Source organism: Macaca fascicularis, chromosome 4, assembly GCF_037993035.2.
Source record: "Macaca fascicularis isolate 582-1 chromosome 4, T2T-MFA8v1.1".
NCBI classification, from domain to species: Eukaryota; Metazoa; Chordata; class Mammalia; order Primates; family Cercopithecidae; genus Macaca; species Macaca fascicularis.
The window spans coordinates 166552930-166569398 of record NC_088378.1 but is presented as its reverse complement, the minus strand read 5'-3'; the positions used below and the strand labels follow the sequence as shown (position 1 = coordinate 166569398).

Sequence of the window (16469 nt, the reverse complement as noted above, 5' to 3'; positions counted from 1 at the left end):
AATCATGTGAGCCAGTTCCCGTAATAAATCCCCTCATATATCTTTATCTATCTATCTATCTATCTATCTATCTATCTATCTATCTATCTATCTATCTATCTACCTATCCATCCTTCCATCCTATTGATTCTGTTTCTCTGGAAAACTCTGACTAATACAACATACAATTGCCAAATCCTCCCATCTTACTTTGAAGTCCTCTCCATTCTTCCAAACAAAGCTCAAATATAACTTACCCCAGAAAGCCTTCTACAGACAGAAGTGACAATTTTTCCTTTAAATTCTTATAGAACCTCTTATTTCCTTTTTTTAAATAAGTATTTTTTTTTTTACTTTAAGTTCTGGGATACATGTGCAGAAGGTGCAGGTTTATTACATAGGTATACATGTGCCATGGTGGTTTGCTGCACCTATCAACTCATTATCTAGGTTTTAAGCCCCTCATGCATTAGCTATTTGTCCCAATGCTCTCCCTCTTCTCACCCCAACCTGAAAGGCCTCAGTGTATGTTGATTCCCTCCCTGTGCCCATGTGAAGGAGGTCAAAATATCAACACTAACAAGATTTGAAATAGGTGGATTCTGACACTCGTGGATGACTTTGAGGCATTCAAGACTTCAGTGAAGGAAGTAACTGAAGATGGGGGTGGAAATAGCAAGAGAACTAGAATTAGAAGTGGAGCCTGAAGATGGGTCTGAATCGCTGCAATCTCATGATAAAACTTGAATGGATTAGGAGTTGCTTCTCATGGATGAGCAAAGAAAATGGTTTCTTGAGATGGAATCTACTCCTGGTGAAGATGCTGTGAACACTATTGAAATCACAACCAAAAAAAAAAAAAAATGGAACAGTCCATGAACCAAGTTGATAAAACAGTAACATGGTTTGAGAAGATTGACTCCAATTTGAAAGAAATTGTATTGTGGGTAAAATACTATCAAACAGCACTGCCTGTTACAGATAAATGTTTTGTGAAAGGAAGAGTCAATTGTTGTGGAGAATGTCACTGTCTTATTTTAAGAAATTGCTACAACCACCGCAACCTTCAGCAACCACCACCTTGATGACTCAGCAGCCATCAAAATTGAGGCAAGACCCTCCGTCAGCAAGAAATATTACAACTTGCCAAAAGCTCAGATGATCATTGACATTTTTTAGCAAAAAAAGATATGTACTTTTTTTAGGCATAATGCTATTGCAACTTAATAGACTACAGCAGAGTGCAAACATAACTTTTATATGCACTGGGAAACCCAAAGATTTTTGCAACTTGCTTTATTGCAGTATCTGCTTTATTGCAATTGTCTAGACCCAAATTGGTAACTTCACTAAGTTATGCCTGTGTGCATTTGTATAACTTTCATGTCAGACAAGTATGACTCATGAGCCATCTTTTATTCCTTGATGCTTATTTAGTGAGGGTTACTTGTTTTTCCTTTGACCCTGGATGTAAATTTAGGCAGGGCTCATGGTTACTTCCACATAATAGAAATTCCTACAGCTATTTTAAGATGTAGAACATAGTTTCAATTTAGTAATCATGTAATATTCATCTAAAAATCAACACTCCAAATTTGATTTAAGTCTGAGATTTATCCCCTTTTTCCCAACTCAGGTCTATTGCAGGTAGGAAGTCATCCTTTGGAAGGGTTAGTTGCCTGCCTCCTTTTTCCATTCCCCCAGCTCTTGACCCTCCAGGGTTAGAGCTCAGGAAAGGATCAAAGGAAAGGGGAGTAGGAAGGTTCTTCCTTGTTTGGTACCGAAGTGAGCTGATGCCAGTGACCTCTGGTCTTAACACAGCTTATAGTATACATATACAATGGACTACTACTCAGCCATAAGAAAGAATGCATTAACGGCATTCGGAGAGACCTAGATGAGATTGGAGACTATTATTCTAAGTGAAGTAGCTCAGGAATGGAAAAGCAAATATCATATGTTCTCAATGATATGTGGGAGATAAGCTATAAGGAGGCAAAGGCATAAGAATGATACAATGGACTTTGGGGACTTTGGGGAAGAGTGGGAGGGGAGCAAGGGATAAGGGACTACAAATAGGGTGCAGTGTATACTTCTCGGGTGATGGGTGCACCAAAATCTCACAAATCACTACTAAAGAACTTACTCATGTGACCAAACACCACCTGTACCCCAATAACATATGGGAAGATGAGTTAAAAAAAGAAACAGCTCCCCCAAAAATCATGGCTCATGGCACTTTTCTGCAACTAGGATAAGAAGGAGGCAGCTGACCACTGATGTAGGAATCCCCGACATAACCAGACAGCTTATTTCAAGATTGCAACAACTTAAATAAAAACTCTCAGATTTCTCTATCCAGGAAAGACCTCTCATGTCACTATTATTTGCAATAAAACACCTGGGTCAAAGATGTCAAAATTAACATATTTTTATAAGAAATGCAATTCCTGGAGAGCAAATAAAGTCACTATAAGATAACCCGACTGGCACCAACATCACCTGTCCCTACATTACTGAGCATACAGTAGGTGCTCAACAGATACTGCAGGGTTTTTCAGAGGAAATTGTCATTACCACACGCCTCCAAATTGGCTTACTGATGGGATGCATCTGTCTGTTCCATGGACCCATCAGCAGAGAGCTTTTCCCAGCTTGGATTCATACAGAACAACATTATTAAAGACAAACCATCGTCACCAGTTCCATTTTCTAACTTTGAAAAGGGGAGTGATTGTCCACCCTCTTTTTATATAAGTGGGAGAAGAAATGAGTAGATCCAGACACATTTTAATAGTATTTTGGGATTAAGAAATGAGTAGATCCAGACACATTTTTAATAGTATTTTAGGATTTAAAAATGACCCTCTCTAAACTAGATTCCTGAAAACTGATTCACTGAAGATGGTGAGCCACAGGAACTTCAGAGAGTTCCTGTTATAGAATCACAGGGACAGAAAACACCACCTCAGCTGCCTCCCTCAAAATTATAAAAACCCAGGGGCTATTTTAGTACCCACCTGCTCCCCCCAACTAACACCTGTCTTGGTTTGGGTGATAAATATGTATTCAAACCACAAAGCTGTGAGTGAAGACGTCTGCCTTTTGCTCCTGTGGGCTCCAACCCTTCCCAGCGGAGGTGACGCCAGCAGACAGTGGTTAAAGGGATGGGTGTTAAAATCGAGCCAATTCCCAAGCACACCCAGCTCTGGAGAAAAACGCCTGTCAGACTTGCAGATGGAGCCAAGCTCCGGCAACTATGCAGAGCCTGGGAGGGGCAAGGAGACTGTGGGGGCAGAGGTCTCCAAGGATGTGGCTCAAGACAGATGCCCAAATGTCCCAGGACACATGTAGCAAAGAAGCCGAGTGCTAGCAGGGAAAAGTGTGGGCAGACGGAGACTGTCTTTCGGGAATGTAGTCTGTAACTACAAGTGTAGACCTGCACATGGAGCAAACCCTCCACTCTGCTGGGTCGCTCCTGAGGATCAAGGAAACATCTCAGTGGCCGTTGGAATAATGGGGGCTTTCAGGTTAATTGAGTTATGTCTTAGATCAAGATCCCCAGATCCCTGAAATGGGATTTCGTAAGGTTTATTAGGAAGTGGGTTTAGGAAACCAGTAGAGGGAAGAGAAGGGAGCTCAATCCTGCAGAGGACGCTGTAGAGACGCAGCAACCTCACCTCAGAGATGAAGGGACAAGAGAGCTGGAATACTGATAACATTGTATCCATCAGTCACCCACCAAGAAGGACCACCATGGGGAATGGGATGGGGAGGTATGTTCTCAGACACTTCCAACTTTCAGAGTGTGCAGAGGAAGCCAAGTTGAAGGTGTCTTTACAGCCCAAGAACAGTGGTGGTCCTCAGACAGGGAGACCCAGCCATGCTGGCTGTTAGGAGTGAAAGTTGTGAAAGAACATGGCAGAAGAACCAAAGGGAAACCTGTGGAGCAGCCCCCAGCATCTACTACAGAGGAGGCCATTGCCTAGAAAATCCACACAGGGGCTGCTTAGAGGGGAGTATGACTTCTGCTCACAAAAGCACAGGCAATCTGTGCTCATCTTTCCAACAAAGAGTTCCTGGGCTACTCATCTCAGACATTTTCTATGTAATTTCCCAGTTCCTGTAGGTTTAGAGAAATTTTCCCAGACTAGTCTTTCTCTCCAATCCTCCTCTGTATTCTTGTATTCCTCAAACCCCTTTTTCCAATTCCTGTCTTTCCGCTTTCCCTTTCCTACTTCCTTTCTTCGCAATCTTTCTCCTTCTCCATCTCCTTCTCCCTCTCCTGCTCTCTCAGCCTTTGCTCACCTTGAAATGCCCATGTTTCTGCATAAAGACAGCAAAGATACCAAAAACTACTTGATGCAAGAAAAGCAATCAAAATTAATTCGGCAGGTTGCAGTAAAGAAGCCAGCCAAAACCCACCAAAATCAAGATGGCAACAAAAGTGACCTCTGGTTATCCCCACTGCTCATTATAGGCAAAAGACACTCCCACCAGCGCCATGACAGTTTACAAATGCCATGGCAACATCAGGAAGTTACCCTGTATGGTCTAAAAACGGGAGGAATCCTCAGTTCCGGGAATTGCCCACCCCTTTCCCAGAAAATTCATGAATAATCAATCCCTTGTTTAGCATCTAATCAAGAAATAACTATAAGTATTCTTAGTCCAGCAACCCAACCTGCTGCTGTGCCTGTGGAGTAGCCATTCTTTCATTCCTTTACTTTCTTAATAAACTTGCTTTCACTTTAAAAGAAACATAAGTTTAGAAAACTTTCCCATTAAATCAAACTTCTTTAAGGGGGATAAAAATCCTTGGATTACTGACAAAGTAATATTTGATTCCAAAATCTCATTTAAACGCCTTAAGGTTTAATAGGCTCATTGCATCAGTATAGTTATAATATGCCTTTAAAAATCCATGCTGGCTAAGCGCTTTGTGGTATAGTCCTATTTCTGAAGCTATGTGCTTATTTAGTGGTGTCTTTCTGTTTTATTTGGAGGTATTACCATGTGAAAACATTTGGTAAGCCTGTCCTCTTAGCCGAAATAAAATCTAAAAGAGTTTCAAACATACTTTGAAAGGCTAATGGACACTAGCCAAAGATCAGGGATGTTTCCCCCTACTTGTGCTCACACAAACTTGAGAAGAGATGAATAGCTACTTCCTGTTCTCACTCATACCTATCTCTAATTTAAATCTGCCCCTAATTAAAAATGCAGTACGATGAGAAAGCATATGATATGATTTGGCTGTGTCCCCACCCAAAATCTCATCTTGAATTGCAATCCCCACATGTCAAAGGAGAGACCAGGTGAAGGTAATGGAATCATGGGGTGGTTTCCCCCATCCTGTTCTCATGATAGCAAGTGAGTTCTCATGAGATCTAATGGTTTTATAAGTGTTGCTGGTTCCTCCTGCACTCATTCTCTCTCCTGCCGCCTTGTGAAGAAGGTGCCTGCCTCCCTTTCACCTTCCGCCATGATTGTAACTTTCCTGAGGCCTTCCCAGTCATACAGAACTGTGAGTGAATTAAACCTCTTTCCTTTGTAAATTACCCAGTCTCGGGTATTTCCTTCTAGCCATGTGAGAACAAACGAATACAGTATAACCGGAAACCCTTATCATAATAGCTACAGAGGAGGCATTAGCAGCCTCCATCAAAATTCAAAGAACTGATTCACAAAATGAGACAAAGAGACAATAAAAAATATGGACTTTGTTGCCTCTCTAAAGATACCAAAATCCACAAAATAATTAATGTCTGTATTTGCACTTCTAACAAATTCGCTTTAGAAATGAATGGGTAAAAAGAAAATTAATTCTTGGCTTTATTTATTTTTCCCAATACTCTGGACTTTGGGTTTGGATATTTTCAAAGAAGGTATTTTTATTCTAACCACAATAATACAGTTTAAAAAATAAGTTATTTAATGTCTACTGTGGAGGGATACAAAATAAATAAGATGTAGATCTTGACCTTGGGATGCTTACACACTAAGGAAATGAAACACACGCTTATGAAGTAATTTGAGAGGAATGAAAATATACATGTGAAAAATAATATTGGCAACAATTCAGAGTGGAGAAATAACTCTAATGCAAAAAGTCAGCATATGAATCAGGGAACCCTTCCTGACAATGGGACCGTGGGCACAGGCAAACACAGTATGTCTTAAGTGCTTTTATTTAAGCTGGAAAGTAGCACTGGAGTAGTTTTACATTCTTTACTTGAATTTACTACTTTCCTATATTTATCTGAAAACTATTTTCAACCTTGTGTTATCAGGAGCTGCTGAACTAAGAATGTTGGGGAATTGATTTAAAAAGATTCTTATTCCAAGTTCACGTAGATGTTTTTTAGCAGCCACTTTGACTCTCATTTGAACATATTCTCTCTAGTGAGAAGTAATAGAGTAATGAGCAAAAGCAGGTACTCACCAGGATGTGTGATAAAGGTGAAGGAACAGGCTTTGTGAAACAGGGAATTAGATGCCAAGATTGGCAAGAAGAGACACATAGTACCCGTTCTGTCATCATCCCAGGAAGAGCTGTGCTTGAGCAGACACACTGCATGTCTGTGCTCTGGGGAAGGGGCATTGCCTTCCTGTCTTCTTAGATTGAGAGTCAAAAACAGTCTTGGTTGTGAGGAATGATTAGATGAAATTTTAGCACCTGCCATCTGCCTATATGTTTCAGCTGTAGGCAAAGCTGTCAGAGAACATTCACGTTTGTACCAGGAGACCTTGCAAGATGCTGGATTCAGCTGCTGCATGGGCAGGGAAGAGGCACAGTCCTTGGGAAGCTGAGTTGGGGCACAAGCTCTGCCACTGGAGAACAGGGGGCCCTTGACCCTGGTGAACCCACTGCCTGGCCATTGATCTTCCAGGCATTCACTGGACAATTTTCCTTACTTTGCCACAGTAGAAAATAGGGCACATTTAGGACTGGGGAGATACTGGTTGAAGGATACAAAATTTCAGTTACCCAGGAGGAATGAGTTCAAGAGATCTATTGTATAACATGATGACTATAGTTAATGTATTCTTGGGAAAAAGGAAATAGGGCATGTTTATTTAAAAGAAGTAATTAGGAGATACTTCACAGCTTCATAACCTCCAAGAGCCAGTATGCTGGTGGGCATGCCATATGCATTCTAACAAGAGCTTCCAGAAAATTGCAAGGACCCAGATCCAGGGTCACTCTGGAGCACTTTGATTCCTCTACCACATCGAATGAGCTGAGAATATGATACAGCCTTATCTGTCTCCAATGCAGCCTGAAGTTATCCCACACCAGGAAGGGTATTCTCTGTTGGTCTTTGTTTCGGACAATTTGGAAACTGAATTCAACTCCATTTGCTGGGGGAAACCTGCTGCTACTGGTTTTGGCATCATATATTAAAGTAATTATGATGACAGCAATAGGTATGCACTCACCATATGTCAGGCACTGCGCTGAACACATTACCTACATTATCCTATTTAATTCTCTTGACAAATTCATTATTTTTTTATGTCACCTTTTACCACAAAGAAAATTGAGTGGAAAAGTGGGGATTCCAACCCATCCTTGTAACGACCTTACTGTTCAGTCTTGACAGTTTAGTAAAGAAAGCACTGATGATCAAAATTAGCCACAAGAAGTTAAGCCATAAGGCTGGGTGACCCTTACCTCCCTCACAAAAACCAAAGCTTCACAAGGGAAGAAATTTTGTGTCTTACTCCTCAATCTATCCTCAGTGATGAGAACAGGGATTGGTACAAAGTAGATGTTTAATAAAATTGTACAATGGATGAAACCTACAAAAACCTCCTCTTCCAGATCTCAGAGGTGTGTTCCCGGCCCACTGTGCAAAGCTTGGAGGCAGGCAAAAATAAAGAGGCTAAGTCTGCCTTCTTGCTACCTCTACACGTCTTGGGAACTCTGCTCTCTGACTCCTGCTGATTTAGAATCCTTACCTTGCCTCTTGTAAATTTCTTCTTGGCTAGGGTGTAGGAAAAATATAAGAGAACTTAGAATTAGGAAAGTCTCCATTAAAAACCTCACCTCTTCAATTCCTCATCTACGTGACTCCAAGCCAATAACTGAATCTTTCTTAGATCATTTGGAGATAACAATATCTAACTCAAAGGAATATATATATATTTCAAAGTCATACATACATGTTATATATCACTGACTAATTATTATTATTTTAGACAAGGTCCCACTCTGTCACCCAGGCTCTGGAGTGCAGTGGTGCGATCACAGCTCACTGCAGCCTCAACCTCCCTGCCTCAAGCAACCGTTCCCCCTTAGTCCCCCCGATTAGCTGGGACTACAGGCATGTGCCAACATGACTGGCTGTATATTTATTTTCATTTTTTGTAGAGACAAGGTCTCACTATGTTGCCCAGACTGGTCTAGAACTCCTAGGCTCAAATAATCTTCTGGCCCCAGCCTCCCAAAGTGCTGGGATTATCGGCATGAGCCACCATGCCCAGCCTATCACTGAAAAATTATTGTAAAGCATCTGAAAAATTAGCCTAAATGGAAAAGTTCATCAATGACAAATATTTCAGGTACAGAATGTAGGCTTTCCTCGATATTTCTCAGATCAACCTGAAGAGCGGCAACCATCCGCTCTTGACTATATTTTATGGTCACTAATAATGGTATTCCATCTGTCACCTACTAATAGACATAACATCCCCTGTGGACCTTGCAGAGAGACCAGTCATCAAATGGCTCAGTCACTTCCATAGGTGCTTCTACCTGAGTACCAGAGTCAAGCGAGACCGCAGCTCTCTGCGAAAGTTAGCCCAGTTGTTCTGCATCGGAAATGAATTGACTCCTGCCTTGTTCCCACCTCCACACCCTCCTACACGCACACTCTGAAAAAGGTGATGTCAAATAAACAGAATTTTTTTTTCAACTTATTCAAACTCTGCAAGTCACCTCAACTTACCGAAAGATTCCCTGGGAACTTAGGAGAAAGAGAAAATGTGTCGCCTTATTTTTTCACTTATCTTCTAATCAAACAGAAAAGCCTCGGCTTTGCTTCGGGGCACTGGAACACATTTCCCTTCTCTGGGTGATGAATATTTAACACACGGGTCAGCTGTAAACAGCTGTAGCTCCCTGATGAATCACTCACTTCAGACACCCAAGCAACCTCGTCATCCAGGCCCTGCCCACAGGCACCTGGGTTTCTCCGCTCCGTTAGAACACCAGCAGCTTGTTCCTAGCCTCCTTAGTATTAGGACTCCTTCGCCCACGCGGCTCAGAGGCCTGCAGTTGATTGCCTTTGCCTCTATTGCGCTGATTCATCCCCAGCCTCACACTGCCTCTCACTTGTCTGTAGTCTCGTATTTTACACCTATGTGCTTGTTGTTCAGTTTCCTCACTGGCCTGCAAGTTTCTCCCCCTTTCTCTATCAAGCGTGGACCCCAGTCTGTTTTATAAATGAGTAAATGGAACCATCTTTCCTGCTTACCTCAGAGTGCCTCCAGTACTTGTAACTCAAAGCATCTCAGTCAGACCTACTTTAGGTCAACAGCACGAAACAACACTGCGCCCCAGGCAGGGCGAGGCGGCTCACGCCTGTAATCCCAGCACTTTGGGAGGACGAGGAGGGCGGATCACGAGGTCAGAAGATGGAGACCATCCTGGCTAACACGGTGAAACCCCGTCTCTACTAAAAATACAAAAAATTAGCCGGGCGTAGTGGCGGACGCCTGTAGTCCCAGCTACTCGGGACGCTGAGGCAGGAGAATGGCGGGAACCCGGGAGGCGGAGCTTGCAGTGAGCCAAGATGGCGCCACCGCACTCCAGTCTGGATGGCAGAGCGAGACTCCATCTCAAAAGCAAATAATAATAACAATAATAACACTGGGCCCGGCACGGTCAGCTAATGCCACATGGTAATTGCTGCGTGTGTAAGTAGCAAAATCACGTGGAAGAGGAGCTGGCCTTGGGGACAATGCCACATTACAGTGAGGAGTTCCAGAAAAACCCACGTACAAATTTCTCAGGTTCACTCTTAGGTGCCCATCCTCTCCCTGACCCCACAAAAGAATAAAGATCTTACAAAGATCGAATGAATACCAGGATGGAAACAACTTGTTTCCTGGCATTCAAGCCAAAGGAAATCCTTACTATTAAAACTAGAAATGATTAGCAAAGACATGAAACACAACAGTTTAAAAAGCTTCAGGGGCCTACAAACACATGTGGATGTTCAATGTTTAAGGACTTGAAACTAATGCAAGCAGGTAGTTAATCCTACCCTCAGTCTCTCACCTCAGAGCAGTTATCTGATTTTAAAGACCCCCATGAAGGAAGTTTCACAGTCATTTATGCAGTAACTCTGCAGGTAACCTTTGTACCGAGCATCAATATTGACATATTGCACTTATTCTAGTACTCAACCGATTTCCTTCTCCTGAAGAGCTAATTCAGTAACACCTAAGAATAGTCACAGTTCTTCCTTTAAATCCAACCTTAATATCCTGTGCTGTGGCTTCATCTTCCTTGCCTCCTCTTATTTTCCTCAATGGAGATGGGGCCCGTTTTATCACCATGAGTGCCGTTTTTATGCCAAAATCATGTTAGTCTCTCTTCAGTGCTTTCTTCTTTTAGTCTAGTTGTTCAAATCCTTGGCTCTTTACTTGTGAGCCTTTTTTCCTCTGACTTCATCCCCACCTTCATTTCCTGGGCCCTGTATAATTCCTACGACACGGTTATGTGATGGCCAGAGGGCAATTGAACATTCTGGTGAGTTTTGGCTAATTTGGAAATCACGAGAATCTCTCTTGGGCTGCTAAATTCTTCATTCCTGTTAGTTCTCCCCTGGACACTCCTTGGTTTTTCTGAAAGTTGCACAACATTGCTGATTCACGTTCAGCCATTCAGTGTGCAGACGCCAAACAGCATATGATGTTTCGATTGGCTCCACATAAGAAACGTGAGCTTCCTGGCAAAACAGGGATAGAGGTGTGGCTTTACCTCCAGGCTCTGCTGCAATGGCCAGTCACCCTCTTATTCTATACTCACAAACTCTTGCAAGAAAGGCTCAAAACTGGTTCACAGATTCACAACCCTGAGGTGTTGCCTGGCTTTAAATGAGTCTCATTTTGACTAAATCAGTGTGTCCCCACAACGCAAGTGTTTGGAGGGCAAAAGGAGACAGGAGTTTGTTCTAACATCGTGCCAGCTTAACCTCCACATTGTGTCACTTCCCCCTAGGTGGCCGATGGGTTCCATTCCCTTTAAATGAACCTGGTTCCTGCCGCTCATACTGCACTGAACCTTGCACGAGGCCAGTCTGAGTGCCAGTATTCCCTCTGCTCAGCCTCTGCCCTCCTCAGCTTTCCTGGTCTCAGGACCTCATAGGAGGTTGATTGTTTCCAAAAAATGGTCCCAATTCTCTGCCTTTCCCGGTATTCACATTGTTGTAACGTGGCTCTGTAACTCCTCCCATCCAGAGGTGGAGTTTACTCCCCTAACCCTTGAATCTGGGCTGGCCTTTGTGACTGACTCTGCAGCAGAAATGACAGCATGCCAGGTGCAATCCTGAGCCTCAAGAGGTCTTGCATGTTTCTGCTCCGTCTTGCACCCCCACATCTGTTGTGAGAACAAGCTTCTGGAGGATGGGAGATAACAGGGATCAGAGCTGAGTTATCCCAGCTGAAGCCATCCCAGAACAGCTAGCTCCAGGCAACCAGCCTGCTAACCACACATGCAAGAACAAGTCCAGCCAAGATCAGCCAAGACCAGTTCTCATGAGTGGAAATCATGGATCAGCTGACCCATGGATTCATGAGAATTAAGAAATGGCTGATGTTCTAACTCACTGAATTTTACGGTGATTTGCTATGCAGCCATAGTTAACTGATACATACTCCATATCCTGATTTCTGTTCTCTATTTTGTTACTCTGATGGCTGAGACAATGAGGGATCTTTTCTCTCTCGTATTTGATCCCTGGCATTGCTGAAGAACATACTGTCTCTTTTCTGACTACTTGTTTCCTTCTCTATAATTTTGGAGAAAATGTGCACTATTGTGGATGCACCTGTCTCCACGCCTTGCCTCCTGAGGGAAAGGACTCAGTCACTGAGACTAGATGATTCCTTACAGGCCCCTTCAATCACCCCTGCAAAGCCACTCTTCTTTCTGCATTTTCTGCTCCTGGGGGCATCACTTCTAGTTGCCTAGTCAGTCGCTCAAGCAAAAACCTGGAAATAACCTATGGCTTCTTCTCCCTCATTCCTTGGGGGCCAAGCCTTCAGTTCTAATTTCTCAGCACCACTCATTGTCATGCATTTCCTCCTCTCTATTCCCACTCCCAGGGGGCTCTGGCCACCAGCAAGCAGTACCCATATGGAAAGCTCTCATTAAATATTTACTGAATGATGGGTCTATCCACTCACATCTCTCTGTGTAAGCAATAGAGTCATCAAAGAAGAACTTGTGAAATATCATTTGCACCTCCCCTTGTGTTCTCCCAAATCAACAGTAACTTTGGTGAAATCATCTTTTGTTGGCATCTTTTGAAATTGTGGGTCACAGGATGAAAAGTCTAAAATGTATGCAGGATTCCTAATTTCTACTACAAATAATAATGCAGTGAGTACATTTGGGTTTGGTTTGAGTATTATATAGAACTTAAATGTAAGTCAAAAGCATAAAAAGCCTTTAAGAGTACTGACCTTTCTGTCAGGAATCCTGCCTAATGCCACAGTCTCATGAAAATCTTTCATTGTATTTAATTTAAGTGGCTCAAAATCATGTCATCAATGGCATTTGGCTTCACATAGATTACCTGCCCTGGCCACAATCTGATACACACCTGATGACGACTACAGAGGGTGAACTTTTGAGAGAAGGGATGCATTGTGTCAGGTGGGTGGGAGTGGGTCTGACATTTCAGACCCTCTCAGATGGTTCTGTAACCAGCAAAATGCCAGAAGGAGGCCATTCTGGTGTTGGAGGTTCAGAGCCTGTTGGTGGAAGCACCACCCACTCATCCTTCTCCACATAGCTCCTTGACTGCTATGATTAGGCCTTCGCCTTGGAAGCAGACCACAGGAGCCACAGGCCTTATCGGGAAACAAGTGTTGATTATCCTAAACTGTCTCTGTAGGATGTGCTTAAATCCTGACATGCATGATTTTGTCACACTAAACATTTGAATAATCTTGGTACTTAGGAATCAATGACTGGAGGGCAATGCCTAAGGAAGTGGTGAGCCAACTGCAGACCTAAGGTAATGCAGGAGTCACAGGAGAAAGCCCCAGGTCCCAGACCTTCTAGCAGCTGCTACCCTTTGTTTCCCTATGCTCAGGGGTGAGCCCCTTCCCTTCCAGTCTCGACTTGTTTGTAGCATTGCACAGATGACATGATACTTCCACATCTTTTTGTCAACAATCTCCATAACATTGAGACATGGAAAAATTATTTTTATTGTTCCCATTTTATTATGAAAATATGAAAATAAGGTAGTAGATTAACCAGTGTTGTCCGGGTGCAGTGGTTCACGCCTGTAATCCCAGCACTTTGGGAGGCTGAGGTGGGTAGATCACAAGGTCAGGAGTTCAAGACCAGCCTGGCCAACATAGTGAAACCCCATCTCTACTAAAAATACAAAATTAGCCAGGCATGGTGGTGCATGCCTGTAGTCCCAACTACTCAGGAGCCTGAGGCAGGAGAATCACTTGAACCTGGGAACTGGAGGTTGCAGAGAGCTGAGGTCATGCCACTGCACTCCAGCTTGAGCATCAGAGTGAGACTTCATCTCAAAAAATAATAATAATAAAATAAAATAAATAAAATAAAAAGGATTAACCAATGTTACATAAATAATAGTAATACTGCGTACCACTTGTTGGCCACTTTCTGTCTCATATTCACTTCCTTTTAGCCTAATTAAAAATCTTGCTGAGTAGCCTGCATCAGCATCCTTTTACAGAGCAGGAAACTAACCAAGGGAGGTCAAGGTCTAGTGGCTTGCCCAAAGTCACGTAGCTAGGGTGGGTCCGAGATTGGATTTGCACCCAAGTCCAGCTGATTCAAGGCGCATGTTTGATTGGTTTTAGTTTACTTCCTCCAGGTTTTCTCTGCCCCACTTCATTGTTTGCTTTTGGGAACTCAAGAATTCAGGGAAGGATGCAGAGTTAGAGCTTCATTTTCTTGGTCTCACACACAACCATTCTCTCCTCTTCCTCCTCCAAGAAGAGCTTATAGCCACATCAAACTTGACTGCAGTTGCCCATGGCATTAGGTAAATCCTAACTTTCTGAAGGCAGTTTGACTTTCCAAATCGTCTCCATAGGAAGATATTGGCATCCTCAAAATGCCAGATCAGAGACTGTCCTTTGAGCTGTTATAATCCTGGCATTTGTTTTCATTATTACATTAGCAACTGAGAATAGCTTTTACCTGGGTATCCCATTGAATTGACCTACATGTTGGCAGACAGAAGAATCTTACTGTATCCTCCCCATACCACCAATCACTTGTTTGGAAAACGAAAATCCCTGGCCTTTTCCTAGAAGATTCCAGTGCCTGGCTTCTTTTTCACTGATGGCAAAAGCTCAAAACAAAACCAATAAATATCTGTGGAGTGTCTGCTAAGTGTTAGTCATTGTGTAAGCATTTTAATATTTGTTTCTTTTTATTAGATTGGTGCGAAAGTAATTGCGGTTTTTGCCATTAATTTCTTTTTTTTTTTTTTTTTTTTTTTTGAGATGGAGTCTCGCTCTGTCGCCCAGGCTGGAGTGCAGTGACACGATCTCGGCTCACTGCAAGCGCTGCCTCCCGGGTTCACGCCATTCTCCTGCCTCAGTCTCCTGAGTAGCTGGGACTACAGGCACCCACCACCACACCCGGCTAATTTTTTATATTTTTAGTAGAGATGGTGTTTCACCGTGTTAGCCAGGATGATCTCGATCTCCTGACCTTGTGATCCACCTGCCTTGGCCTCCCAAAGTGCTGGGATTACAGGCATGAGCCACCATGCCCGGGCTTTGACCCCAACTTCTACTTGTATTTATTATAAAGAAATAATCAGAGACAATCATAAATATGTATGCATAAATAACACAACGTTATTTATAATTGCAAAATTATAAAACCACTTAAATGACAATAGCAAAAATGTTTAAATAACTTCATCATCTGTATAATACAATATTATACAAACACATTTTTGAAGATACAGCATGGCATTTAATGATATGAGAAAATAACTAAACTGCAATAAATGGAAAAATACAGAATATAAAACTGTATATATAATATCACCTCAATTTTATCCAAAATAAAAATTAAAAATGTTTACATATACATAAAATAATTGTAAGTGAATAAAACATGCTAACTTGAAGTCATCTCTTTTTTTTTTTTTTTTTTTGAGACGGAGTCTCGCTCTGTCGCCCAGGCTGGAGTGCAGTGGCCTGATCTCAGCTCACTGCAAGCTCCGCCTCCCGGGTTTATGCCATTCTCCTGCCTCAGCCTCCCGAGTAGCTGGGACTACAGGTGCCCGCCACCTCGCCCGGCTAGTTTTTTGTATTTTTTAGTAGAGACGGGGTTTCACCATATTAGCCAGTATGGTCTCGATCTCCTGACCTTGTGATCCACCCGTCTCGGCCTCCCAAAGTGCTGGGATTACAGGCTTGAGCCACTGCGCCCGGCCTTGAAGTCATCTCTTTATGGTTATTTTTTCTTAAATTTTTCTGTTTTTTTCCAAATTCTCATCCATGAGCTTCTGACTATTAGAAACAACAAGTGTACTATTTTAAAGAAACGTAATTCCTATCACTATTACAAGTAAGCAGAGGTCAAAGTGGCTCAAGTCCAAAGGGCTGCTTAGAACACCTGGTTCTTTACTACTTTATTCTCCAGTTCAGGGAGCAAGAGAGAGGCAGTGTCAGAGCATAAAGATCTAGCTAATTCACTGTGTGACCTTGGACAAGTCACATTACCTCTCTGGGCCTCAGAGGGCTTTTCTGCAAAATGAACAGCCTGGATCAGTGAGCTATGCCCTAGCAGAGCACAGCCTCCTGCAGTGGCTTCTGGGTAGAATTGCCTTTCGTTGTGCAATGAAATCTGGCCTTCCCTCATGACTGGAGAGAAAAATATTTATGAATCACTCTCTAGTTTAGAAATGGATCTCTGTCTGGGAACAAAGGAACACAAACCCCACTGGCAAATTAGAGTCCATTATCAGATACTATAGCAGCAAGCTCAGCCTGGTGGTAATTGTATCTGCAATGATAAGGCTGTGAGGGTGACTCTAGGCCATTTGCTACCTGCATCAATCATCATTACAGTCTAGCACAGAGGGGATGGGGAAATGAGCCCATGTTATCAATGGCCAATTAGAACAAAGATCCATCCAGAAGCTCTTGGGAACCTGGCCAGGGCCAGCGGAGGGGGTTGGGGAGGAGTGCAGAACGACAGGTGGCCTGGGTCTGTCAGCTCACTGATGTCACCCAGGAAG

The 16469-nt window shown here is 42.8% G+C and overlaps 1 protein-coding gene across 3 annotated transcripts in view; it reads right to left on the bottom strand.

Annotated features, from left to right (window-relative positions):
• The window catches only part of F13A1 (coagulation factor XIII A chain), a 461954-nt gene that overhangs the window by 296480 nt on the left and 149005 nt on the right, over nt 1-16469 (bottom strand). The gene's annotated exons all lie outside the window — the stretch shown is intronic.